The sequence below is a fragment of the Petaurus breviceps genome, unplaced genomic scaffold (assembly GCF_028583685.1).
Source record: "Petaurus breviceps papuanus isolate PSGF00001 unplaced genomic scaffold, PetGlider_PUasm1.0 98, whole genome shotgun sequence".
Classification (NCBI taxonomy): Eukaryota; Metazoa; Chordata; class Mammalia; order Diprotodontia; family Petauridae; genus Petaurus; species Petaurus breviceps.
Genome location: NW_027187460.1, coordinates 47414350 through 47428304, shown reverse-complemented (window position 1 = coordinate 47428304; position 13955 = coordinate 47414350). Strand labels below are relative to the sequence as shown.

Sequence of the window (13955 nt, the reverse complement as noted above, 5' to 3'; positions counted from 1 at the left end):
AATATGCTAATACTGGAGGTTAAAGGAGTGATTAAAACCAAGAATTACCTACCTAGTAAAAGTGAGTATAATATTTCATGGGAAAATCTGGTCCTTCAATGAAATAGAGGGCTTTGAAGCATTCTTTATGAAAGAAACAGAGTTGAATAGAAAATATGACATTCAGATACAAGAAGCAAGAGAAGCATGAGAAGGTAAACTGGGAAAAGAAATCATAAGGAACATATCAAAGTTGAGCTATTTATATGCCTGCATGGAAAAAATGATAATTGTAACTTACAAAACTTTTCTCAGTATAAGGAGAGTTGAAGGGAATATCAATATCAATATATGTCTATATAGGTGGGTATATGTGCATATGAAAACATATTTCAGTGTGTGTATATATGTGTACAGGTATACACAGACAGAGGGCACAGGAACAAATGTGAATGAAGGGATGATATTTGAAAGGTGAAATAGGTGAATTTGGCTTAGAAAGTGAATGACATGCACAGTGTATAGTGTATCTCACCCTGTAGGAGATTAGAAGGAAAGTGGATAAGATGGGGGATGATGGAGGAGAGGACAATTCTGGGGGGAGGGTAGTTAGTAGCACACGCTTTTGAAAACAGACAGGGTCAAAGTAGAGAATGGAACTTGTGGGGGGTAGGAAAGAATGGAGGAAAATACAGTCAGTCTTTCACAGTGGAATTATTTTGTATAGTTACAAATGTACAACCTATATTGAATTGCTAATCTTCCCAGTAAGATTGCATGAAGAGGGAGGAAGGGAAATAATCTGGAACTCAAAATTTCAAAATCAAATGTTTAAAAATTTATTATTATTCTTATTTACCTGCAACTGGAAAATAAGATATACAGGCACTGGGGTATGGAGATCCATCCTGCCCGACCAGAAAATAGGAAGGGGTATGGCATAGGATATAGGAGAGAGCAGAATTTGGCAGGGGGTATACAGTGGGATCGCTGTTTTGGGTTGGTGTATAGGGGAAAGATGGGGAGAATATTTGTATGTCACATCTACTGGAAATAAATGATGTAAATTAAAATAAACGTAAAATTTGATTTAAAAATTAAAAAAAAAGAGTTGTAAAAAATATGCACATTGAAATGCACCCACACACTTCTTTGTATACTATTGTAAGTATAAGACACACAAAAATAGTTTTAGATAATGGCAGGGACAATAAAAATAAATATAAAACTATCATCAAAATTTTCCATACCTTGTAAATATGCTTTCATATATTTCTAGTCCATTTCTTAGTTCATTTAGAATTTCACTTAAAATTACATTGTATTTTTCACTACATAAAATACTGATCTCAGCATACTAAACCCTATTGCAAAACAATTTTTGAGGCAAATCTTAATAATTTGTGCTACATATAACTTTTCAAGATTTATACATAGGCATACACACTTATTTAACCAACTAATGTTTTATATGGTTATATTAATTCATTGGATTGCCCGTTGAACTGAATGCCATTAATAACAAGACAAAAGGAATGCTTCGTATGCTGACTTATTTATTGAGTAATATATAGGCCAATCTGTTTTAAATTACCATGATTATTACTTACTTGGAAGACACTATAGTCATCTCAATCTTTAAATAATCTGTAAAATGTCATTAGAAAACAAGAATAACTTTAGGGTATATTTATCTATATGGAATCTCTTAAAATTTATTTTTATTAATACATTATTTTTTGTTCTTTTTTTCCTATTTAAAATATAATTTAATCTAAAAATTCTCAAATCAGAAGAAAAAAAGAATAAATCTTTATTTTTTTGAGTGGGAATTCTAATATTCTTTTTTAAAATTTACTTAATATTTAGTTTACAGCCTTCAGTTCCACAAGTTTTTGAGTTCCAAATTTTCTCACACCCACTCCCCTCTCTCCTTCACCATGGTGGCATGCAATCTGATATAGGTTCTACATATACCTTCAGATTAAACATTAGTCAATTTGTAAAGAAGCATTATAACCAATGGAATGAATAACAAGGAAAAAGAAATGAAAAAAAGAGAGTGAGCAAGTCATTTGTTTCGATCTTCATTCAGACTCCCTAATTCTTTCTCTAGCTGTGAATTGTCTTTTCCATCTAGAGTCCCTTGCAGTTGCCTTATAACCTTGCATTGTTCTGATGAGCCCAGTCTACCAAAGTCAGTCATAAAAGATATGATGTGCCTGCTATTGTGTACAATATTCCCCTAGTTCTGTTCCCCTCACTCAGCATCAGTTTACACAACTCTCTCCAGCTTATTATGAAGTTCTTCTGCTCCTTATTTCTCATAGCATAATATAATTCCATTACATTCACATACACCAACTTGTTTATTCATTCTCCAATTGATGAATATCATCTTCATTTCCTATTCTTTGCCACCAGAAGAGAATTGCTACAAATATTTTTGTACATGCAGGTCCTTTTCCCACTTGTATGATCGTTTTGGGATACAACCCTGAACTGGTATTGCAAGGTGAAAAGCATATGAACATTTTAATAGCCCTTTTAGACATAGTTCCAAGTTTTTCTCCAGAATGATTGGATCAGTTTACAACTCCACCAGCAAGGAATTAGTGTTACAATTTTCACACATCTTCTCCAGCATTAATTATTTTCCTGTTTTTTCTTGTCAGCCAATCTGACCTGTGAGAGGTGTTTTAATTTCCATATCTCTGATCAATAATGATTTAGAACATTTTTTATATAATTATAGATATCTTTATTTTCTTCCTCTGAAAACTGCATGTTCATATCCTTTTACTATTTATTAATTGGGGAATGATTTGTATTATTATGAATTTGGTTCAGATCTCTGTATATTTTAGAAATGAGAGCTTTATGAGCAACACTGCTTGTAAAAATTCAGTCCCAATTTTCTGCTTCCCTCCTAATCTTGGTTATATTTGCTTTATTTTGTGCAAACTCTTTCAATTTAATGTAATATATTTTTTTCTAATTTGTATTTCATAATGCTCTCTCTTGTTGGGTTATAAAATCTTCCCTTCTCCATAAATCTGACAGGTAAACTATTCTTTACTCTCCCTGAATGCTTAAAATATGAGCTTTTATATATAAATCATGAATCCATTTAAATTTTTTTATGGTGTATGGTATAAGATATCAGTTTATACACTGTTTCTGCCATACAATTTTTTTTAGTTTTCACAGCATTTTTTGTGTCAAATGCTAAGTTTTTCAGAAACTGAGGTCTTTTAGTTTATCAAACAGTAGATTACTATAGTCATTGAATACTGTGTCTTGAGTATCTGTTGTCTTCCACTAATCTTCACTCTCTTCCTGAGAGTGTACCAAGTGGTTTTGATGACTGTGGTTCTAAAATACAGTTTAAAATCTGGTATGCTAGGCCACCATCCATAACATTACTTTTTATTTATTTCTTTGAAATTATAGGCTTTTGGATTTTCCAGATGAAGTTTGTTATTTTCTCTAACTCTATGGATTATTTTTGATAGTTTGATTGGTATAGTACTAAATAGGTAAATTAATTTCGGTAATATTATCATTTTTATTACATTTTCTTGACCTAATCATGAGCTACTGATCTTCATCCAATTTTTTAGATTGAATTTTTCTTTCTATGTCTTGATGTTGGGATTTCTTAGAAATATATAGGAATGGAAAGGGGGGGGGCAAAGCCAAGATGGCAGAGTAGAAGGACAACTATCCCGCAGGTGTGGCTTCCACCATCCCCAATCCATGTAAAAAGGGGACTCTAAACAAACTTTGGAGTGGCAGAACCCACAAAATGACACAGAGAAGCTAACCTCCCACTAAGGAGAGCCCAGCAGGCCAGCAGGAATCCAGTGCAGCGATCTGGGAGCCAAGCCCAGCTCCATGCCAAGGCTTTAGCCCCAGGGTGGGCCTGAGCAGCCATCGACCAGAGGGACTCCAGATAGGCAGCAGCTGTGGCCATTTCCAGATTTATCAACACATAGATGTGAAGGACAAAGTGAGAGGTCAGTGCCGTTTGGACTTTGGGACCAGTAAGGAGGAGTCCATACCTTTAACCCCCTTAAAGTATTCAATGACTTTAGAAGCCACTAAGATGCTGGCACAGCCAGCCAGTGCTGCATGGCAGCTTCAGCTCCTGGCCTGCAGAATGTAGGGGGACCAAGCACCAGTCTGAGGGGTAATCGCTCTTGCTTTAACCTTCTTAGATGTGGATTGCAATCTAGGGTGGAGGTCCTCGGTTGTCTCTCCAGCTTGCCAGAGCCTGTGGAGACCTCAGAGCGGGCAACCATCTAATACCTCTGGCAGGTGAGAAAGCCCCAGTGTTTGGGATGAAAGCTCAGCTGTCTGGTGGCATAGTCCTCCTATGGCAAAAATCCCAAATGTCAAGTAATTGAGTGGCAAAATGAGCAGGCAAAGGAAACAAATCAGACAGAAGTTCCAACATTACATTCCTATTTTGGGGACAAAAAGGAGCAAAGCATGGAACAGGAGGAAAACAGTGAAGTCAGAACTCCTGCACCAAAAGCTTCAAAGGAAAATACAAGCTGGTTACAGGCCATAGAGGACCTTAAGAAGCAGGTAAGAGAAGTGGAAGAAAAATTGGGAAGAGAAATGAGAACAATGCAAGAAAATTATGAAATGAGAGTCAACAGCATGACTGAGGAAAATAATACCTTAAAAAACAGACTGACTCCGGGCAGCCAAATAGCACAGAAAGTAAGAGCACCGGCTCCAGTGTCAGGATGACCTGGAGATCAAATCCCAGGCTCAGACACTTAGCGCCCACCCAGAAACACCTGGCTGTGTAACCTTGAGCAAGTTGCTTGACCCCAATTGCTAAGAAAAAAAAAAAAACAGACTGACTCAAATGGCAAAGGAGGCTCAAAAAGGGGAAGAATGTCTTAAAAAGCCAAATTGAAAAAGAATCTCAAAAGCTCAATGAGGAGAATCATTGTTTCACAATTAGATTGGAGCAAATGGAAGCTAATGACTTTATGAGAAATCAAGATGCTGTTAAACAGATCCAAACGAATGAAAGAATAGAAGCCAATGTGAAATATCTCATGGGAAAAACCACTCTTCTGAAAAATAGATCCAGGAGAGATAATTAAACAATTATTGGACTACCTGAAAGCCATGACCAAAGTCAGAACCTAGAAATCATACTCCAGGAAGTTCTCAAAGAAAACTGCCCTGATGTTTTAGAACCACAGGGCAAAAAAGAGGTTGAAAGAATCCACCAGTCACCTCCTGATAAAGATCCCAAAAAGAAAACACCTAGGAATATTATAGCCAGGTTCCAGAATTCCCAAATTAAATAGAGAATTTTACAAGGAGCCAGGAAGAAACAATTTGAATATTGTGGAAGCACAATCAGGATAACCCAGGATCTGGCAGCTTCTACACTGAGGGATTGAATGGCTTAAAATATGATATTCCAGAAGGCAAAGGATCTGGGATTAAAATGAAGAGTCACCTACCCAACAAAATGGAGTAACATGTTTCAGGGGAAAATATTATTATTCAATGGAATAGAGTGCTTTCAAGCATTCTTGCTGAAAAAAAAAAAAGAGTTGAACAGAAAATTTGACATTCAGATGCAAGAAGCAAGAGAAGCATGAGAAGGAAAACAGGGAAAAGAAATCATAAGGAACTTATCAAAGTTGAACTATTAACATTCCTACATGGAAAAACAATAGTTTAACTTATGAAACTTTTCTCAGTAGTTAAAGGGATTAGAAATATATACATATATCTATATATGAGGGTATATGGGCATATGAATACATATGTGAATATGTATATATATGTTTACAGTTATACATAGAGGGCACAGGACCAATTTAACAGGAAGGGATGATACTTAAAAGGTGAAATTAAGAGGTGAGAAGGATATAATGAGAGGAGATGGGTAGAGTCAGATTGGGGTAAACTATCTCATGCAGAACAGGCAAGGGAAAATGGTTACAATGGAGGTGAAGAATAGGAAGGCAAAAGGGAATGGGTCAACCTTATTCCCAATGAATCTGGCTTGAGGAGGGAGTGAAATACACAATAAATAGGGTATCTCACTCTACAGGACAGTAGTGGGGGAAGGGGATGAGAGGGGATATAATGGAAGGGAGGGCAGGCTGAGGCGAAGGGAAGTTGGAAGCACCCACTTTTGAAAAGGGATGGGATCAAAGTAGAGAATAGACCAAGTGGGAGGTGGGATAGGAGGGAGGGAAATATAGTCAGTCTTTTACAATATATCTACTGTGACATTGTTTTGCATTAGCCACACGTGTACAACCTATATTGAACTGCTTATCTTCCCAGTGAGGGTGGGTGACAAGGAAGGAAGGAAAGGAATGAATCTGGAACTGAAAATTTTAAAATCAAATATTCAAATATGTGTGTGTATGCGTAGATATAGATATATATACATATACATATAGGTACGTATACACACACACACACACACACACACACACACACATATATATATATATATATATATATACTATTATTAAAACCATGTTACATGTAATTGGGAAATAAGATATACAGGCACTGAGGCATACAGGTCCACTGGAGAAGTCAAAAGGGGTATGGGAGAAAATATGGGAGAGAGCAGATTGGAGGAGGGGATATCCTGTGGGAGTGCTATTTTGGGGCGATGGGTAGGGGGAAAACAGGGAGAAAATTTGTAACTCAAAATCTGGTGGAAACAAATGATGTAAATCAGAAGTTAATAAAGCATTAAAAGAAGAAATACATAGGAATGGCAAGGATTTAAGGGAGTTTATTTTGTATCCTGCAATTTTACTGAATTTATTTGTTATCTCAAGTAGTATTTTTAATTTTATTCTCTACTGTTCTCTCAGTATATTATCATATCATCTTCAAAGAGTGATAACCTATTCTCTACTACATCTATTTAAATTCCTTCAATTTCTTTTTCTTCTCTTCATGCTACAATTAACGTTTCCCATCCAATCTTTAATATCTGGGGTGACAGTATGTAAAGCCAAGCAAAGGTAACTTCACAAGGTTCAAAATAGCAGCATAGGTGCTCTCCATTTTATTCAGTGAAAAATTAAGAACAGAGAAAATCAAATTATAGCATCATTCAAAATACAGCATTTACCAAGTTTAATTCAGTCAAGTACTCCCCCACCCCTGGACATTGCATTCATTTAATCAGTCACAAAGTCTCTCTTCTAAATATTACTGCACCCCTAGGCTGTACATCCATTTAGTCCATCACAAAGCCCCTCTTCTCAAATGGAGATTAGTTTCCAATCATAAGTAAATTACATTCATTTGTTCAATCACAGAGCACAAAAGTGTCAAAAGTTCCCCACCCTTGGAATACAAATGAATAGGCCATCTACCCCAGAGTTACAACAAGCTTAAGCACATCATTTAATACCCAAAGAGAAGTCATTTCTTTATCTTGACCTGAGGCAATTTCTCAGCAATCTTTGTTCCTGGGGAAACAAAGCTTAACAAGGCCACAATATACATTGCCAGTGTCTTCATTAATTTATTCTCTGCCTGCAGAACAGTCTCCGGAGCTCTGAACTAACAGCAAGGTTCCAATACCTCTGAAACAACATCACTGTCCTTCACCAGTGGACAAATGTGGCAAAACAACATCAAAATTGACAGACAAAGTACCACCATAATAGCCATGTCTCCTCAGTCCTTGGCAGCTCTGGGTGGCAGCTCTAAAAAGTCCTGGGCAATTCATACTGGCCCTCAGCAATCCTCTCCATCTCTCTCTGCCTCCAAGATGCTGCTTCCAAAAAGTTCCCCTGCCTCTCTCTTTTCTTGTGTCTTTCTAAATTACATCACCATTTCCTCCCAGTTCAACCCTCTCTTTTTATGTCAAGAAGTCCATCCCACAAGTGGGATTCACAAGCTCTGGGTTTTAACACAATCAAACCAAAAACCAAGCCAATAAAGGGGGATCTTTAAATTCCATTACTATTACACAATTGAAATCTTTATTTGACCCTTGATCTAATTGAAAATGCATCTGGCTTATCCCCATTACGTATAGTGACTTCTGGTGGTTTTAGGTAGATACTACCTATCATTTTAAAGAAGACTCAATTTATTCTTATGCTTTCTACTATTTTTAAGAGGAATGGGTGTTGTATTTTATCAAAAGTTTTTTTTCTGCAATGATTGAGATAGCCATATGTTTTCTAATAATTTTGTTGTTGATATGATAGGTTATACTGATAGTTTCCCTAATATTAAACCAGCCTGGCATTCCTGAAATAGATCCTACCTGATCAAATTGTGTTCTTCTCTTGTTAAGTTGCTGTAAACTTTTTGCTCACATTATTTAATATTTTTGCTTCTATATTCATTTGAAAAATTGGTCTACAATATTTTTTTTTGGTTTGGATCTTCTCGATTTAGGTGTCAGTACCATATTTGTATTACAAAAAGAATTTGATAGTCCTCTTTCTTCACCAGTTTTCCCCAAAAGTCTATAAAGTATTGGAATTAATTGTCTTTAAATGTTTGATAGAATTCACTTGTAAATTAATCTGGTCCTAGAGGTTTTTTCCTAGAGAGTTCATTAATGGTTTGTTCAATTTCTTTTTCTTAGATTGGTATTTAAAAATATTTTACTTCCTATTCCATTAATCTGGGCAGTTTTTGTTTTTGGACTTATTTTTCCATTTCACCAAAATTATCAGATTTATGGATGTACAATTGGGGAAAATATTTCCTCATTATTGTTTTAGTTTCCTAATCATTGGAGGCAAGTTAACCCTTTTTATTTTTGATACTGTTATTTTGGCTTTTTTCTTTCTTTCTTCTAATCAAACTGAATAAATGTCTTTCAATTTTATTGGATTTTTCATAAAACTGGCTTTTAGTTTTATTTCAATACTTTTAGTTCAATGTTTTCCTTAATTTCAATTTTTTAAGCTCTCCTTTGGTTTTATTTTTTTTTTAATTTGATATTTAATTGGTAATTTCTTTTTTGTTTTGTTTTTTTTGCTTTTTGGAGGGCAATTGGGTTTAAGTAACTTGCCCAAGGTCACATGGCTGGGTTTTTTGTTTGTTTGTTTCTTTTTGTATGTGTTAAGTGTCTGAGGCCAGATCCGAACTCAGATCCTCCTGACTCTTGGGCCAGCTCTTTACTCACTCTGCCACCTAGCCACCCCATTAATTGGGAATTTTCAATTCCTTCTCTTTCTAGCTTCTTCAGTGGAATGTTCAATTTGAATATCTACTTTTTCTCTATTTTTTCATGTAAGCAATTAGAGATACAAAACTGCCCCGAAGATCCACTTTCACTGCATCACATAGATTTTGGAATGTTGTTTCATTATTTTCATTTTCTTAAATGGAGCTACTGATTGTTGCTATAATTTCTTGTTTGAACCACTCATTATTTAGGATAAGATTATTTAGTTTCCTGTTAGTTTTTAGTCTATCATTCCATAGCCTTTTTTATATATAATATTTTTTGCATCATGATCTGGAAAAGATGTATTTAATATTTCTGCCTTTCTACACAAGATTATGAGTGTTTATGTGCTAGTACATCATCAGTTTTTGTTTATGTACCATGTACTACTAAGAGGGTACATTCCTTTTTATGCCTATTTCATTTTCTCTAGAGGTCTGTCATATTTACCTTCTCTAAAATTATATTCACCCCCTTAACTTTTTTTTTATTTTGAGTTAGATTTATCAAGTTCATAGAGGGGGAGGTTGAGGTCCCCAATTACTATAATTTTGCTATTTATTTATTCCTCTAACTCCGTTACCTTCTCTTCTAAGAATTTGACTGCTATACCACTTGGTGCATGTATATTTAGTGATGATATTACTTCATTGTCAATGTCATTTAGTAATGGTTTCATTGTCAATGCTGTTAGCGGGATATATTGTCCTTCCTTATTTCTTTTAATTTGATCTCTTTTTTTTGCTTCTGCTTTGTCTAAGATTAGTATTGCTACTGCTGTTTTGTTTTGTTTTGTTTTTTTTACTTTAGCTGAAGCAGAATGTATTCTTCTTTAGCCTTTCACCTTTACCCTATGTGTATCTCTGTTTCAAATGTTTTTTATCCTAATCAGCCTATTGTACCATTTTTATTTTTTTTAAATTTTTTTCAGCCTATAATAATTTTTTTTTTTATAATGACTGAACTACTACAAATACACAAGCAACTGTTCAGACACAGAACCTCAGAAATGTTCCATCCCCTCCCCTGCCAGGCACAACTGCATTAAAGGGAGAGATGAAGAGTGGACCCCCCCTCCCCCACCCGGCTCTTCTCAGGCATAAGGAGACAGAGGCCGTCATTTCTGCTGAGTGCCTGTGATAGCTAGAACTGGCATCCCCAGGGGGTTGGCAGCAGCAATCACTTGAGAGCCTGCTAGAGGTACAAGTGGTGAAGGGGTTGGCACTGAAGTAATCCCTGACATCATGTTGTCAATGCTGACAGGAGTGCTGCCGCTTGGCGTGTTGGATGTGCCCATCCGAGCCTGGTCCTTCACGACTGGGTGGAAATAAGGGTCTTCCATGGCCTCTCTTGCGGTGAGTCGTGATTGGTGATCATATTGCAGCAGTTTGTCCAAGAAATCAAGGGCTTCTGGACTGACTAGGTGCTGGTTTTTGCTGTGAAGAAAATGCTCCCATGGCTTACAGGAGTGCCTGCCCAGGATCTCATCGAAACATGGATCTAGTTCAGTGTTGTACTTGTTGATATAGTCATATGTCTTCTGTCCCCAGCACCTTTGCTATCCTTACCAACTGATCACAATTGCCATGTCCATGGAAAAATGGCTCCTTCCGAAAGATCATGCTTGCCAACATACAACCCAAGCTTTGCATATCCAAACTGTAATCATACATCTGATAGTATACAAGAAGCTCAGGACCTTTAAAATTCTGTGAAGCCTCTCGGACATTATATTCTTGGCCAGGATGATAGAACTCAGGCAAGCCCCAGTCTATTAGTCGCAGCTTTCTGTGTTCGTGATCAATCATGACATTATGAGGTTTTACATCTCTATGCATAATACCCATGGTATTACAATAATCCAGGACCTTCAATATCTCATACATATAAAATCGAATATCATAGTCTGTTAACATCTGGTACAATTGCTTGAAGTCTATGTTGTTTACGTGTTCAAAAACCAAGGCAGGTGTTCGTGACACAGGGTCTTTTACTATATCTGCCAGCGTGATTATATTGGGACCACCTCTCACATTCTCCAAAATCTTTATTTCATGCTTGATTTTCTTCTTCTTTACAGGCTTGAGAATTTTAACAACTACTTTTTCATTATTTGTGATGTTGATGGCTTCAAATACTTCACTGTATTTACTCCAGCCTAACTTTCGAACTAGTTGAGAGTAATCTTGGTTTCCTCATTCCACCACTTGTGACTCATAGTCCCAGTACTCCCAGGGTCTGTGCTTGTTAACATCAGTGTAAACTCTGGTTCTGCTTGGCATGGGTCCAGACATGTCAGACAGGTTGGCGAGCAAAGCTGCACTTGATGTTAAAGTTCTGGTAGTCATTTATTCAGAGCCAACTAGGGATAAGGCCTTGTTTAGACCCCTTGTTTTCTCCAACTGTGGTGGTGGCGGAGGTGGCAGCCACTCTCCCCTCTCCTCACACAGACAATATGGCAGCAGTTGAAGAGGAGACACACGGCTGGGCCGCCAGCTGCAGGGACCAGAGCGAGGCTCACAATTTGTATTTTTAATCCATTCTGCTATCCACTTCCATTTTATGGGAGAGTTCATCCCACTCACATTCATAGCTTCTCTTACTAGCTGTGCTTTTATTTCTCCTGTCTCCTCCTTAAGAATATTCTTTTTGCACACCGCCTTTCTCAATATTCTCCTCCTATCAGTCTCTTCCCTTTACCTACTATTTCCCCTTACTACTTCTTCCCTCCCTTCTGTCCCTCCCCCCACCTTTTCTTTCACCTTTCCCCTCCTACTGCCTGTAGGCACATTAGATTTCTTACTTAACAAAGTAAGTTTTTCACTCCTGCAACCAAATCTGATAAGAGTAAATTGCAAACAATTATCTTTTCCCTCCCTTCTTTCCCTCTACTATAGGAAGATTTTTGTGTCTCTTCATGTTAAATTCTTATACTTAACTGAGTCTGTTATTCTATCCTTGAACTTAAACCAATGATGGTAAAACTCATAGTTTGCTCATCTCCCTCCCTTGTTTCCCTCTACTATAGTACATGTGATCCTCTCCATGTGATATCATTTACCCTTTTCTGTATCCTCCCTTCTTCTTCCATTACAATCTCTTAATTGGGTATTTTACCATCACATCAATTAATTTATATCCTATTCTTGGCCTCTGTCTATGTATATCCTTTTACATGTCATAATAATTATAAAATTCTCAATACTTAGAGGTATCATTCTCCCATAAAGGGATGTAAACAGTTTGCTTTTATTGAATAACAAGTTGTGTGTGTGTGTGTGTGTGTTTCCTGTTTACCTTTGTATGTCTCTTTTGAGTATTGTATTTGAAGATGAATTGTCCATTGAGTTCTTACCTTTTCATCAGGAAGCTCTGGAAGTCCCCTATTTCATTGAATGAACATGTCTTTGCCTGAAAGCTTATGTTCAATTTAGCTGGGCACTTGCTCATCCTTGCTTGCAGGCCAAGTTCCTTTGCCTTACTATATATCATTTTCCAATCAGTACAATATTTTCATGTGGCAGCTGCAAGATCCTGTATGATCCTGACTGTAGTTCTCCAAAATTTTATTTGTTTCTTTCTGACTACTTGTAATGTTTTCTCCTTGATGTTATAATTCTGGAATTGGGGTACAATATTTGGAGTTTTCAATTGAGATATCTTTCAGGAGGTGAATGGTGAATTCTCTTGATGACCATTTTACTCTTTGAATATATAGACTAAAAGAAAGTTTGCCTTGATTATTTCTTGGAAGATATTGTCCAGGTTCTGTTTGTCATCATGGCGTTCTAGCAGACTAGTGATTCTTAGATTCTCTCTCATGGATTTATTTTCCAGGTCAGTTGTTTTTCCAAAGAGATATTTTGCATTTTCTTCTTTTATCATTTTTTTTTAAATTTTGGTTGGACTCATTCTTGATGCCTTATGGACTCATTTGTTTCAATTTGTCTAATGCTAATTTTTAAAGAATTGTTTTTTTCCTCAGTTTTTGAATTGCCTTTTCCATTAAGCCACATTTTAATTTCAAGGATTTATTTTTTTCACTTAGGCTATCAAACTTATTCTCCATTTGACTAATTGTATTTTTAGGGACTTTTTTTTTTTCTCTTCAGTGAAATTTTTCCCATTTTACCAATTTCATTTTTATAATTTTATAATAATTGGTCAGTTTTTCTTCTACCTCTTTGATTTGACTTCTAACATCCTTTCTGAGCTCTTCCAAGAATGCTTTCTGGACTTGAGACCAATTCTTATTCCTTTCTGAGGTTTCTGATGTGGGAGTAGTATCAATTCTGACCTCTTCTGAATGTGAGTTTTGTTCTTCCCTTTCACCATAATAGGATTCTGTGGTCTTTGTTTTTCCAATTTATTTGTTTTTTTACCATTGTGATTCCCTATTCCTTGGCTTTTAAGGTGGATCTCTGCTTCTGGTACACAAAGGTCTCTGACAAATTCATCTTCTGCTGGGACTTAAGGGCCTGGTTATTGGATTTGTGTGCTGTGGACTCTGAGTGCCTAGATTGAGGCCAAGGTCAGGACTTTTGGCATTTCCCTGAGGTTACACTGAAGTTCACTGTGTGAAGTGTGGGGGTGGAGTGATTTCATGGCTTCATATTTCTGCCTTTGCACCCCTTGGCTAGAGCATAGGAAGGCTCAGCTGCTGGTGGCTGTGGTGTTCATGTGAAAGCACACCTGGTGTTGGTGCTTGATGGCTCCCCCCATTGCCTTGCAGTTCTGGATCTCCTGCTTGGATGCCTCCCAT

At 36.6% G+C, this 13955-nt stretch overlaps 1 pseudogene; it reads right to left on the bottom strand.

Moving 5' to 3' along the window:
- Positions 1-10229: 10229 nt before the first annotated feature.
- On the bottom strand, positions 10230-11602 carry LOC138156043 (casein kinase II subunit alpha pseudogene; annotated as a pseudogene).
- Between the last annotated feature and the right edge of the window lie 2353 nt (positions 11603-13955).